At 50.2% G+C, this 13,835-nt stretch overlaps 1 protein-coding gene across 3 annotated transcripts in view; it reads left to right on the top strand.

Moving 5' to 3' along the window:
- The first annotated feature begins 6,757 nt into the window (after positions 1–6,757).
- EMP2 (epithelial membrane protein 2) overlaps positions 6,758–13,835 on the top strand; it is a 49,494-nt gene continuing 42,416 nt past the window's right edge. For 2 of the 3 annotated variants that reach the window (XM_033235772.1, XM_033235773.1), the window contains exon 1: positions 6,775–6,918. The gene's annotated coding sequence lies outside the window, so the exon portion shown is untranslated. Of the gene's footprint in view, positions 6,919–13,835 lie in introns of all 3 variants that reach the window. The other variant, XM_033235771.1, reaches the window with a different exon arrangement.

Genomic DNA, 13,835 nt, shown 5'->3' on the forward strand with positions numbered 1-13,835 from the left:
GCATGGGGCAGTAGGTAGAAATGGAAGGCATCCTTACTTCCCCAGATCCAAAGATTCATAAGGATGCGAGAGTCTGGCCAGAGTCCTAAGGCTGAAGTTGCCTGCGGGGTGGGTAGGCAACTGAGGTCACTCGGATTAGGAAGATATTTCCATGGTTTTATAGCCTAAGAGACACCTCACAAAAAGATATCCAGCAATCTTGGAAAGAAAAATAAAACACAGATCAGTATGAAGAAGGATAATGAGAAGAACTGCCCAGAGTTGGTTAGTGAGTTCCATGAGATCAGGGGGTTTTAGGGACAAGTTGGTTCACTCATTGCTGTATTCCCAATGTCTCCAATAATGTCTGGCACACGGGAGATTCAAAATATGTATACATTGAGTAATTGGAAAAAACCACTTTTCTGGCAGAAGAGAAAGAAACTTTTTGTAAAATTAAAAGAATATATTTAGAAAAGCACAAGGATGGTGCAGTGGCTCATGCATGTAATCCTAGCGCTTTGAGAGGCTGAGGTGTGGGGATTGCCTGAGCTCAGAAGTTCGAGACCAGGATGAACAACATAGTGAAACCCCGTCTCTAACAAAAATGTAAAAATTAGCTGGGTGTGGTGGTGGGTGCCTGTAATCCCAGCTACTCTGGAGACTGAGGCACAAGAATTGCTTGAACCTGGGAGGTGGAGGTTGCAGTGACCCAGGATCATGTCACTGCACTCCAGCCTGGGCAAACCATCAGGATTCTGTGAAAGGAAAGGAAAGGAAATGGAAAGGAAAGGAAAAGAAGGCCGGGCGCCGTGGCTCACGCCTGTAATCCTAGCACTTTGGGAGGCCGAGGCGGGTGGATCACGACGTCAGGAGATCAAGACCATCCAGGCTAACATAGTGAAACCCCGTCTCTACTAAAAATACAAAAAAATTAGCTGGGCATGGTGGTGGGCGCTGATGAAAACAGAAAGAGAGTCAAGCAGCCAGATGTTTCTATAATGGGAAAAGCCCGGGCACAGCCACTTACCTTTGTTCTACTCACAGTCCCAGCTACTGGGGAGGCTGAGGCAGGAGAATGGCGTGAACCCGGGAGGCGGAGCTTGCAGTGAGCCGAGATGGCGCCACTGTACTCCAGCCTGGGCGACAGAGCAAGACTCTGTCTCAAAAAAAAAAAAAAAAAAAAAAGAAAAGAAAGAAAAGAAAAGAAGAAAAGAAAAGAACAAGGATGCTCTCATAGACTGAAGGATCGCTTTTATGACTATACTTAGGATCCTGGAAAAATGACAGCCCACTCCTGGGACATTATTAACAACAGAAACATCTTTTTTTCTTCTTCTTTGCAGAACTTTTCAGTGCCAAACTGTTCTTTTCAGAAGACAGGCCTAGAGAGCTGGCCTCCATCCTCCTTGCCACTCTGGGGACACCTGGGGACTTTCTTCTACGACTTGCCAAGAACATCCCATGAACCATGCTGGGTTCCAGACGTTCGGGTAGTAATGATTCTGGTGGTGGAGCACAAGCCCCACCCCCTGCTTCCTGTTATGCTTTCTGACCATATTTCAGGGAAATTCAAATCTGGGAGGGCTCTGAGGCTCCATCCCTGTGGTGCCAAACCTCCTGATGAAAACAGAACCAGAGTCAAGCAGCCAGATGTTTCTGTAATGGGAAAAGCCCGGGCACAGCCACTTACCTTTGTTCTACTCACAGACATTTACATTCATTTCATGTGATGGCTTTAGGAGACATGAAACAGCCTAAGACAGCATGGTTTGGGGCTGTTTCTCCAGAAGTTTGGAAATTCTGTGGTTGTTGCCTTTGGTGCTTAGTCAAGCCCTCTTTGTCGTAAGTCAAATGGATACTATTTGTACTGTTCATTCTTTTTTTTTTTTTTTTTTTTTGAGACAGAGTCTTGCTCTGCCACCCAGGCTGGAGTGCAGTGGCCGGCTCTCAGCTCACTGCAAGCTCCGCCTCCCGGGTTCACGCCATTCTCCTGTCTCAGCCTCCCGAGTAGCTGGGACTACAGGCGCCCGCCTCGTCGCCCGGCCAGTTTTTTGTATTTTTTAGTAGAGACGGGGTTTCACCGTATTAGCCAGGATGGTCTCGATCTCCTGACCTCGTGATCCGCCCGTCTCGGCCTCCCAAAGTGCTGGGATTACAGGCTTGAGCCACCGCGCCCGGCCTGTACTGTTCATTCTTATTGCATTTGCAGGATGTTTTATGACAGTAGTTTGTAGGTATTTCTGTGACAGAAATCAGAGACAAAAGGAAGCAGGAAAGGTCAGACTCAAAACGTATGGCTCTACCCTCTGACTCATGGGGAGAAGCTATGAGACCCAGAGCTCTGAGCTTTAAGTCGGACGATACAAGGGCTTGAAATCATTATCTCCATCCTTCCCCCAACCCAGTCTGCGGAGGTGGGCGACAGGGAGGAAATGGCCTCAAGAAAGCATGTTTCTCAGATCCCATTTAAGGAATTCCGATTTCCTGACTCTTCATACAGTAGGGACTTGGGGCCTACCTAACCATCTGTCTCACACCACGATGGTAGCCAGCTGAGCCACACTTAGAAGTGCCTTTTTAGCCGGACATGGTGGCTCACGCCTGTAATCCCAGCACTTTGGGAGGCTGAGGTGGGTGGATCACCTGAGGTCAGGAGTTTGAGACGAGCCCGGCCAACATGGTGAAACCCCATCTCTACTAAAAATACAAAAATTAGCCAGGCATGGTGGCAGGCACCTGTAATCCCAGCTACTCGGGAGGCTGAGGTAGAAGAATTGCTTGAACCCAGGAGGCTGAGATTTCAGTGAGCCGAGACTGTGCCATTGCACTCTAGCCTGGGCGAGAGAGCGAGACTCTATCTCAAAAAAAAAAAAAAAAAAAGAAGCAAGTCATTAGGTGCAGCCTACTCTCAACGGGAGAGAATTATACAAAGGCATGAATACCAGGAGGCAGGGGCATGGGAGTCATCTTAGCAGCCTATGCACCAGTTTGTTTTCAGCTGAAACAGCTACTGAATGGAAGTTAGTAAAACCCCTGGCATCTGTTAAGATTCAGCTAACCCACCAACCAAAAGTGGGTTATGATGGTTGAATCACATTCATATTCAATCTATTCCCATCAGGAGTTTGTGGCTATTTGAAAAAAATCTTCATCCTTCTTAACAAGAGTCCACATTGTCTTCTCCATGACCTGTGCTGCTACAACATTGAGTTCTGTTCGGCTTTCTTAAGGTTGGGGATCCGATTTGCACCCAGGCGTGGGCACCCCTAGTCATTCCTTCTAAGAACAAGAAAGAGTGAACAGGATCCAGTTACAAGAGACTGCAGAACCCTAAAATGTTCAAGCCAGAAAAGACACAAGAGAGATCACTGCATAATCAATTATCTTCTATCCCACCCTGAACCGAGCCCCCATCCTCGGTGACTTTCCATACCTTCAAATACCTTCCTTACAGTTCTTTCTCTCTCTCCATATAGACCAGATACTGCTGTTCATGAAACAACCATGAACCGCAGTGGCATGCAACAATTAGCATGCATTTCTCATTTACATGTGTGTGGCTTGACTGGAGTAGCTCTGTGTCTCTGACGGAAGTTCTGTAGGTCCTTTAGGGTAGCTCTACTCCACAAGCCTTTCATTTTCTGGGACCGCTAAGCTACCAGAGGTATACTATGCTCATGGAAATGGCAAAAGAGAGAGAGGGCAAATCCTACCACCCAGGCACCCTTCCATTCTTTGTGTGTGTCATCTTTGCTAATATCTCATTGGGCAAAGCAAGTCACATGGCCAAGCTCAAGATCAAGTTGAGGAATATACTCCTCTCTTCATGAGGCTATGGCTAGAGTCGGGATGTATACTACTACAAGGGGCTGAAGGACTGGGACCAGAACTCAATCAAACACACTTTTACTTTCCCCTACACCAAGTTCATTATCGAAACACCAGAAGCAGGAATACAAGCAGGTATGGGGCAGGTTTCTGTCTCCCATCTTCCTAGAGGGACAGGAGTATATTTAAAGACAGAAAACAAAGAATAGCAAGTAGCAGGTGAATGGGACAGACAGGTTGGGCTCTGGAGAGGGTTTAGAAACAAGGGAGAGGAACAATTGGCCCGTTTTTTTCTCTGGGTCTTGGAGAGGGATCTTGGGGGTCTGGACAGGTTCTTTCCTGTTGGGACACACCCTATCAGGTGGTGGCTTGGGAGATAGTACAGGGAGGAGGCATCTCCTGGCTCTGAATCAGAGTGAGAACATGACACTCTTTTCCAATGATCTTGCAATAATTCTGATAACAGGAAAAAGACTTCTCTGTGTTAGCATGCTTTTAACATCTTGCTGATCACCCCCACTGTTTTTTTTAAGAGACAGAGTCTTGCTATGTTGCCTAGGCTGCCTCGGAACTCTTAGGCTCGAGCAATCCTCCAACCTCAGCCTCCCAAGCAGCTGGGATTACCAGCAAGCAGCACCACACCTGGCTCCCTTTTAATAGACCCTAAACCTCAGACTCACGGAGTCTTTCAGGCAACAGTATCTGGCTACAATTTACTAACACTGTTTTATTTCAATAGTGTTTATATTCATAAGTTTGTCTTCTATTTTTGGCAGGTGGCCCTGATTTCCTGTTTACCGTGGCAATATAGGGCTTTCTTTTCAAATAAACAAAATAAACGGAGTTAATGTAAAGAAAGCAAGTGAATACTAGTTCAGGTGGAAGGTGGATATGGCAAAAATTAGAGCTTGAGTGTGGTTAGCATTTGGTAAATAGCGATAGGGTGGAAAGAGGAGAATGGGGTTTGCTGCAGTGAGTCTGGATTCAAACCCAAACTTTATCAATTGCATAGAACCTTTGGGTAAGTTACTGGTGTAGTTTCTCTGAGCCTTAGTTTCTTCACGGATAAAATGAGGGCAACTTGTTTTGCAGGGCTGCCATGTTCTATTGAAGGTTATGTTTGTAAAGTAACGGGCACACACTAAGCCCTCAGCAAATGCAGAAACCTGCCTGCTCCATCCCCTAGCTGGGAGCACTTTGGGGTTTTCTCTCTCCTCCACATGGCCACAGGCAGGTAGGTGGGCCCTGCCTGGCCCTCCTCTATAGCAACCAGACCTCACTCTCCTCCCCTTTTATGGAGGAAGAGGACTCAGTTCCTATTATTGCCTTCCTGTCCCCTCTCCAGCTCCAAATACACACACACACACACACACACACACACACACACACACAATTATCTTGGGGGATGAGAGTCTTGGTTAACAATAGAATTAAACGAGATGTGGCAGGTCAGACCCTAGGCCAACTTGGGAAGCTCAAGGCTTGGGGGAGGGGATGGCCCTTTAGAGGGGGTCTCAAATCCCCCAAGGATCTCTGATTTAGACCCAGCAAGGCCCTCTCGTGACAGAGCTCCACAGCAGCATTAAAAAAAAAGATGCTCAACAGAAAATATAAACATGGAGTCCAACCAGAGCACACGATTGCACAATAAATTAACATTTTTTAAAAGGGTTTCTCCTTCTCTTGTCAGTGGCACAAGTCAATTGCCTTGTATTCTGGAGTATGTGCAAGTAACATGAACTTGTTACATTAAAAGTTTTAAAATATACTTTTTTTTTTTTTTTTTTTTTGAGACGGAGTCTTGCTCTGTTGCCCGGGCTGGAGTGCAGTGGCCAGATCTCAGCTCACTGCAAGCTCCGCCTCCCGGGTTTACGCCATTCTCCTGCCTCAGCCTCCGGAGTAGCTGGGACTACAGGCGCCCGCCACCTCGCCCAGCTAGTTTTTTGTATTTTTAGTAGAGACGGGGTTTCACCATGTTAGCCAGGATGGTCTCGATCTCCTGACCTCGTGATCCGCCCGTCTCAGCCTCCCAAAGTGCTGGGATTACAGGCTTGAGCCACCGCGCCCGGCAAAATATACTGTTATATGTTGTGACCCTGTTTTGGAATTTCTTCAATTTGTAAAAATACACTGACTCCAACTCCCTCCTTCCACACACAGGATGGGGCTCAGGCGCCTCTGGTCTCCTCCCCCGTCCTCCCAAGAGACCCTAGAGCAGATCAGCCCTCCCAGTTTCCAGATGGGGAAACTGAGGCTGGAAAGAAAGGCAGTTCCTTTGATGTCATTTCCAGGGACACTGACTTCCAGGACTGTGGGTTGAAAGGCTGTGGGGAGTGGTTTGTGTGAGTGTGAGTATGTATGTGTGTGTGTGTATTGGTGGGGGTAGTGAACGGGGTGGGGGGGTCCTGGAAGAGTCTAAAGACTGGTTGCTGGGCATGTCACACCAAGGCCGGAACTCCAGGTGAGATGATAAAAATAACAATGGCTGACGTCTACGGAACAGGTACCATGAGCCAAGCACTGTGGACATATTATCACCTTCAGACCTATAATCACTCCCATTTCCAGAAGAGGAAAATGAGGCAGGGGAGATTATGGACGAGCTCAGGAAGTTCATAAAAGGTCAGAGAAGGGGTTCTAGAGCAGGGAGCCCGGATTCCAAAACTCCTTAGGGAAGAGGAAAGAAAAGGGGAGAAGAGGAGAGGAAAGAGAAAGAGAGGGATGTGGAATCCTGCAGAGAAGGCAAGCCCCTTGCTCTTGGGAGCCTCCCTTTCTCCCTCTCTTCCCGGGCCCGTGCCACCGGCTCCGCCCCAAACTTGGCCACAGAGCCGCAGGGAGGCGGGCGGGGACTGGGGGGCGCCAGGGCGCTCCAGGGCTCGGCCTTTCCCTCCAGGGCCCTCTCCCTTCGCCGACGGCCCCTCCCACTCGGCTCTCCCGGCTCCTGACGTCACGGCCCGGGAGGCTGGACTGGGAAGGAGGGGCCCCGCAGCCAAGAGGGTGGAGGGAGGGCGCGCAGTCCCGGCCCAGAGCTTCAAAACAGCACGGCGGCCTCGCCTCGCACCCCTGCCGGTCCGTCGGTCCAGCAGCCAGCGCAGCCGCCAGCGCCGGGTGAGTTGCGGGCGCGCCCAGGGCGTAGGGCGACATCGGGGGGGCCCCGGGATCGCGTACGTCCGGGCAGCAGGGACGCGACCCCTCCAGTTACTGGACTGGGAGCAACCCCCGGAATTGGTGACAGTAACGGGAGGGCCGAGGTGCCACCCATGCCGCCGACCTCCACTCTGCGCCACGCTCGCTCGGGCCCCCGAATTCCACTTCGCCACCCCGGGACAGCTTCCCACGCCTTTTGAGCCGAAGCGGGCGGGAAAAGTTTGGGGAGGAGTCAGGGCGCCTCCTCTCGACCCGCCGGACTCACACCCCGGGCCCTTAGAGTCCAGGGAGATCCCCAGGTCGCTTGAGGGACCCCCGGACAGCGTCCCCAGCCTCGCCGCTCGGGCAGGACTGGTGAGCCAGGCCGGGCCAGCGGGTCCTCCTGGGCTGCGCACCCCTCTCGGCTCCCACCGCTGCTCCGTCGCGCCCCCGAGCGGCGAGGAGCGACTTCTTGGGGGTTAGGAGCGGTGGAGAAGCCCGGAGGCGCTGCTGGGATGACACCTCTCTCCCTGCCAACTCTAGTAGGGCTTGGGGGTCTTTAAAGAGGCGAGACCACACCCATGGGTTCCAGAGGGAGGGGAGGCTGCAGCTCGGGGTGTGGATTCTACGAGCTCAGCAAATCTGGAGACCTGAGCACGCTCCAGGGAGGTCTTTTAGGTGAAGATGTGGAGCTGGACATGGGGACTCCGAAGACACCACAGGGCAAAGCTCTCCCTCCAGGCCACGGAGTCCAACCCCTGCCAGCTTCAGGTTTGAGGAAGTGAGCACTGCCCCTCCCAAGCTTTGAGGGTGTGTGTGTGTGTGTGTGTGTGTGTGCCTTGATCTTAAAATTCAGCTGTGTCTAAGTAAGGGGCTTGGAGAGGGACTTAAGAAGCTTCCAGTTCAAATACAGCGTGATTTATGAGACACCTAGAATAGGCAAATTTTATAGACAGAAAGTAGAATGGTAGTTGCCAGGGGCTGGGGGTACCTGAGAACTGGGAGTTACTGTTTAATGGGACAGAGTTTTTGTTGGGAAGGATGAAAAAGTTTTGGGTATACATAGCGGCAATGGTTACACAGTATTGTGAAGGTATTTAATGCCACTGAATTGTATACTTACCATCGGTTACAATTATGATTATGATGTTATATATATTTTATCATAAAATTTTTTTTAAAGCCACCTCTAGCCACCTCTGCACTCAAGTCTGAATCAGAGAGAAATCTAAGAACCAACATGCTATTGCTGGGCACCTCTTCCTGGAATTTGGCCTCCAGTTAAGAAAGCTTAAAGAGGATGAGGAAGGGAGGGGGTCCTGGTTTCCCAGGAGTCACACAAGGAGAAGGATGGCGACCTGAGCTGCTGGAGGTTTGCAGTTGGCTAGTGCTCGCGCTTCATCTCCATTTCTCCCTGGGAGCCTCACCCCTGAGCTGTTTCCAGCACACTCTCCTGTTGCAAGTGGGGAAACAGGCTAGAGATCTAAGTCGGTTTGCTCAAGGCTACTGACCTGGTAAATGCAAAGAACTAGACCTTGAACCTCCATCTGCCTCCCAAGCCCTTCCCTTCTTTCCACCTGGAGATGTCCTGCTGGTTTGCAGGGAATGAGGGGAGACTCTTCTGGGGAAAACAAGGCGTGGATGCCCACGGGGGCCTTGGCAGATGCCAAGACCACAGCCCAGGGAGAGGCATGGAGGTGGCAGGAAGGTGCAGAACCTGTTTTCCCACTGAGGGTTTTTGGATCTCACCACCTCCATCCCGTGGGGAAGCAGGGAGTCGAGTAGGAGGCAGAGGGCTGGCCACAGTTTGGAGCCTCCTCTGCCCCTCAAGTGGAGAGATTGAGGTGCGCCTGAAATCCAGAGAATGTGTTTGTGTTGGAAACGCGGAGTTGACCAGCTGAGTGGGTGAGGGCAGGGCCAGGCGGAAACGTCCCTGTGAGGAGGGTGAGGCTTGGGGCTGACACTGCCCCACCCCAGGCGGGAGGAGGGGGTGCACCCGCTCTGCCTGGCACCACCCCAGATTAGGGTCTAGCTAATGAGGGGCTAAAAGGGCTTGGTGGCATTTTATTGTGGCTACGGAACACATCCATTTAGCAACCCGTCCCTGCTTCTCCACCCCCACCCCAGTAATGGCACTTAAATCCTTTCTTCCTGGAACGGAAGTGAATGTTTCACCTCAATTTCTTTCCTCTGCCTTTCACATAATGTCTTCATAGTAGCAGCTCAAACCACATGCATCTGTGCACAGACTCCCCATTTTCCAGCAACAGGTAATTCACAGGGCGGATCAACCAGCCCATTTTTCACCCTAGGCATAGAGTAACGCTCTCCTGCCCTCGCCTCTGCTATACAGCCTTCCAGGTCTGGAGGGCACAGCAAAGGCCACTTCTTTGTCATAGTAAACTGCGCCACATGGGACCAGGAGGGGAAGTCTGTCGAGATGAAAATATATAAATGTCTTTCCAGGCTAGATGGGCTGGCGCTGGACTGCTGGCTGCTTGGTGAGGTTTGTTTGGGAAGCAGGAGTCCAGCTACTCTCCTTTTGTGGGGAGCGGGGGAGTCAGATAATTGTGTGTGTGTGTGTGTGTGTGTGTGTGTCAACATGTGGCTGCTTCTCAGCTCTGTAGCCAAGTGGGGACTCTGACACGGGCTACAGGGGCTAAGGTGGGGATGGGGCGGGTCTCTCCAGCCATGGGAGTTCCAGATGGGAGGAGGTGACATTACTTACCCAAAGGTGGGGTGGGGCCCCAGGCACTGGCATTGAGGAGGCAGAGCTCTCCCAGCCTTGGGATGCCTGTGCAGGAGGGGTGTGTGTGTGTGTGTCGGGATGTCTCAGGAGGGCAGGTGATTGGCAGCTGCAGCTGGAATGAAGGAAGAGGGCAGTTGGCATCATAGAAAGTACTGGAGGCCTGACTCTTGGACAACGGCCTCAGCATGGGCAGGGAAGGAATAGGGATTGGTGTGGAGGTGGCAGGAAGAGGAGTCTCCCCTTCTCACCCCAGGAGTGGTGAAGTCTGGTTCCCTGCAGAAGTTAGCCAAAGAGTGCAATTTCGGCAGCACTGTGGCAGGAATCAGATGCATCTGGCTCTTGTTAGGGACAGGCCAGGGGGGAGTCTAAAAATATCAGAGGCAGAGCTGCCACCCAGCGAGAGTGCCGGGCTGGTAATCTGACACCTGGGCGGAGGCTGGTGGTGGTGAGGAAGTCACCCGTCCTGCTTTGCTCCAGAGGTACTCATGCTCCTCCAGGTGCCTTAAAGGGTGAGCGCTCACTGCATTCAGGACAGCCCTGGGCTAAGACTGGAGAATTTCAGGGCATAAGGACCTTAGAATGTCCCAGGATCACACTGACAGCTAGGGACACTCAGAGAGGTGGAGTGACTTGCCCAGGTCACACAGCAATTTAGCCAATCCAGGGCTAGATCTAGGTCACAGCTGAGGGGAGTTCAGTGGGATTCCAGGCCCAGGTCCCCAGGGCCTGGGGCCCTTATAGCACGTGTCATCTGTCCAGGATGCTGGATTTCCGTGCTCCCGTGCTGATGGGACAATGGTGAGCAAGAGCCCTGCTCAGGCAGTAGGTCACTTCCCATTGAGCACTGGGTTGCTCCCGGGCAAAGCTGTTGAACCCTGGGAATGCTGGCCCATCTTGGGGCAGGATATAGGGAGGAAGGAGACTGGAGGAGAACTGGCCGAATAAGTCCCTCCCTCCTTCCTGTGCAGAGACACTGTTGGTTTTGTTCATGTAGTATCTCCGGTGCTTAATGAGTAGTTGTTAAAGTGAATAATTGAATTCCTGGGGCCCTCATCTTCCTTAGCAAGCTGGGCTTCTGTTGATGTAAAAGGGACTGAGGATAAAGAAGAGACTTCTCCAGTTTCTGCTCTTTAGGGACAGGCTAGATGACATCAGCTTCTAGAAGCTTCCTGGAACTCTGGGTCCAGAGCTGAGGGAGGGGTCACCACGGTGATATTTGACACCAGGATTGTCCTGAGAAATCTAGGATGCAAAATAGCCATCACCATGCGGGATATAAAGACAGACAAGCCAAGCCCCTCAGTGCAGACCACTCATAGTCTAAGATCAAGCAAGGTTTTCCCAATCGCAAAGTCGTGTGCTTTGAAGATTTCTCTTTCTGACGACCTGATCACAAACTTCTCTGAACTGTCTTTCCTCAAAATGCAATGAATTTTAAAAAATTGCAGTGAATAAATAAGACCCAAAGTTTTTTTGTCGATCTTATGAATGTTTTCCAAAACGTGTTACCGCTGGTGTCACACAAGATAATTCTCAAAGTCCCATGGCATAAACACAGAAAAGAATAATTATGTCTTCTTCTTGATTGGTATTGGGGGAAAAATGTAAGTAGCACACAAACCCATGGTTTCACAGATACTTCTGCTTAGGTTGAAACAAAAGTAGATGCTGTAAACTTTAAAACAGTTTAAGATACTCAAAGAATTTAGTTAAGAAGCACAGTGGTCCTTGCATTTGGCAAAAATCTGAGTACTAGAGTGCCTGCTTTTTGGGAGATGGTTTTATAAGAGGAGCTGGGATGGACTTGTCACACTTTTTTGAAACACGACTCGTCCTGAAAGATTATCTGAGAGCTCCCAGACCAAGCCCCTCTTTTGCAAAGAGGTCCCTATGTTCAGCTTCAGACCTGCCACTTAACTTCCAAGGGAGTCCCTTCATTTTTAATGAGGGTCATGATTCCACTCTGATGACCTTCGCCAGGTGTCTGAGGATCAGAGGAGATGATATATTGATGCACATGGAAGTGGCTTGAGTTGTTTGTGGTTTGCTTGAAGCAAAGGAAGGCTGAGGGAGAGGCTGGCTTCCTCACTTTAATCTTGTTGGGTTATGAGTAAGCAACTCTGTGCAATGAGCTGCTGCAGGCTTTGGCAATACAATGGGAAATTTCCCTGTCTTCAGAGGAGGTTATCATCTAGCTTTGGGGGTGACAAGTCCAAGAATGCAAGCTCCAGGAGCAGGGCCATAAGATGTGGTTTCAGAGAAGCCCACCATATGTGGTGTGCAAAGGTTTCCTTAAGCTCCTGGTGTTGGAGATGGGCTTGGGAGGATATTTCAAATTCCCCAAGCAGTGATGGTTCCAGAAAGGTCAGGCAATAAGGAACAGTGAGAGAGTAGGCAGAGGTTAGCTGGATCTGGTGGCACACACCTATATTCCCAGCTACTCGGGAGGCTAGGGCGGGAGGATTGCTTGAACCCAGGGCTTTGAGGCTGCCACTTAAGGCTGCTGACACTTTGAGGATGCCGTGAGCTATGATTGTTCCACATACTCCAGCCTGGGAGACAGAGTGAAACCCATCTCTTACATTAAAAAAATAAATATATATATGGGCTGGGCGCAGTGGCTCACACCTGCAATCCCAGCAGTTTGGGAGGCCAAGGTGGCAGATCGTCAGGTCAGGAGATCGAGACCATCCTGGCTAACACGGTGAAACCCTGTCTCTACCAAAAATACAAAAAAATTAGCCAGGCATGGTGGCACGCACCTGTAGTCCCAGCTACGCAGGAGGCTGAGGCAGGAGAATGGTGTGAACCCGGGAGACAGAGCTTGCAGTGAGCCGAGATTGCGCCACTGCACTCCAGCCTGGGTGACAGAAAAAAAAAGTATATTTTTTTAAAAAAATGTATAATTTTTAAAAAGAAAAGGCAGAGATTGTGAGCAGGGACCCTGCTGGAGGAGAAGTGGGTGCCTGGTTTGTCTTCAGTGCTGGGTACATGAAGGGAGGGAGAAGGAGCAGGGAGGGATGAGCAGGGCCACAGTGTGCAGCCAGCTTCCCTTCCACATCCCCAAGAATGTGGCTAAGGAGGCAAGTGTGAGGATGCTTATGGAGCATTATTGGAATAGAATATCCAATGATAGATAAGAAACAGAGAAAAGGAAAAGTGGAAGCAACTTACATATCCATCAGCCATTTTGCAGAATGTTTTACAGCAGTTAAAAAGAACAAGGGGCCGGGCGCGGTAGCTCAAGCCTCTAATCCCAGCACTTTGGGAGACCAAGGCAGGCAGATCATTTGAGTTCAGGAGTTCAAGATCAGCCTGGTCAATCTAGTGAAACCCCATCTCTACCAAAAATACAAAAATTATTTGGGCGTGGTGGTGTGCGCCTGTAATCCCAGCTACTTGGGAGGCTGAGGCACAAGAATCGCTTGAACCTGGGAGATGGGGGTGGCAGTGAGCCGAGATTGTGCCACTGCACTCCAGCCTGGGTGACAGAGCAAGACTCTGTCTCAAAAAAAAAAAAAACGGCCGGGCGCGGTGGCTCAAGCCTGTAATCCCACCACTTTGGGAGGCCGAGACGGGTGGATCACGAGGTCAGGAGATCGAGACCATCCTGGCTAACACGGTGAAACCCCGTCTCTACTAAAAAAAATACAAAAAATTAGCCGGGCGATGTGGCGGGCGCCTGTGGTCCCAGCTACTCGGGAGGCTGAGGCGAGAGAATGGCATAAACCCGGGAGGCGGAGCTTGCAGTGAGCTGAGATCCGGCCACTGCACTCCAGCCTGGGCGACAGAGCGAGACTCCGTCTCAAAAAAAAAAAAAACAGAAAGCAAGGTTTATCCATTGTACCCATATGGAAAGTGCTTTATGGCATTACTGAGTTTAAAAAAAGAACAACCAGAAGAAGTATATGTGGGAAAATGTATTATTCATATAAACATAAACAGAAATTCTTGTTGTATTTTCTGTGGCCTCACATGTTTATATGAGGAACAATGTCTGGAAGGAGACTTCGGAGTAGGTCTGTGTGGTTGTCTCTGATGGGAGGGGAGGGAAGGAACTGGATTGAAAGGATACAATCTTATCTCAAGTCTTATCTGTAACCAAGAGAGTATCTTCATGAATTACCGACTTCAGTAATAATACACTCAT

Source organism: Trachypithecus francoisi, unplaced genomic scaffold (genome assembly GCF_009764315.1).
Source record: "Trachypithecus francoisi isolate TF-2019V2 unplaced genomic scaffold, Tfra_2.0 Lachesis_group15, whole genome shotgun sequence".
Lineage (NCBI taxonomy): Eukaryota > Metazoa > Chordata > Mammalia > Primates > Cercopithecidae > Trachypithecus > Trachypithecus francoisi.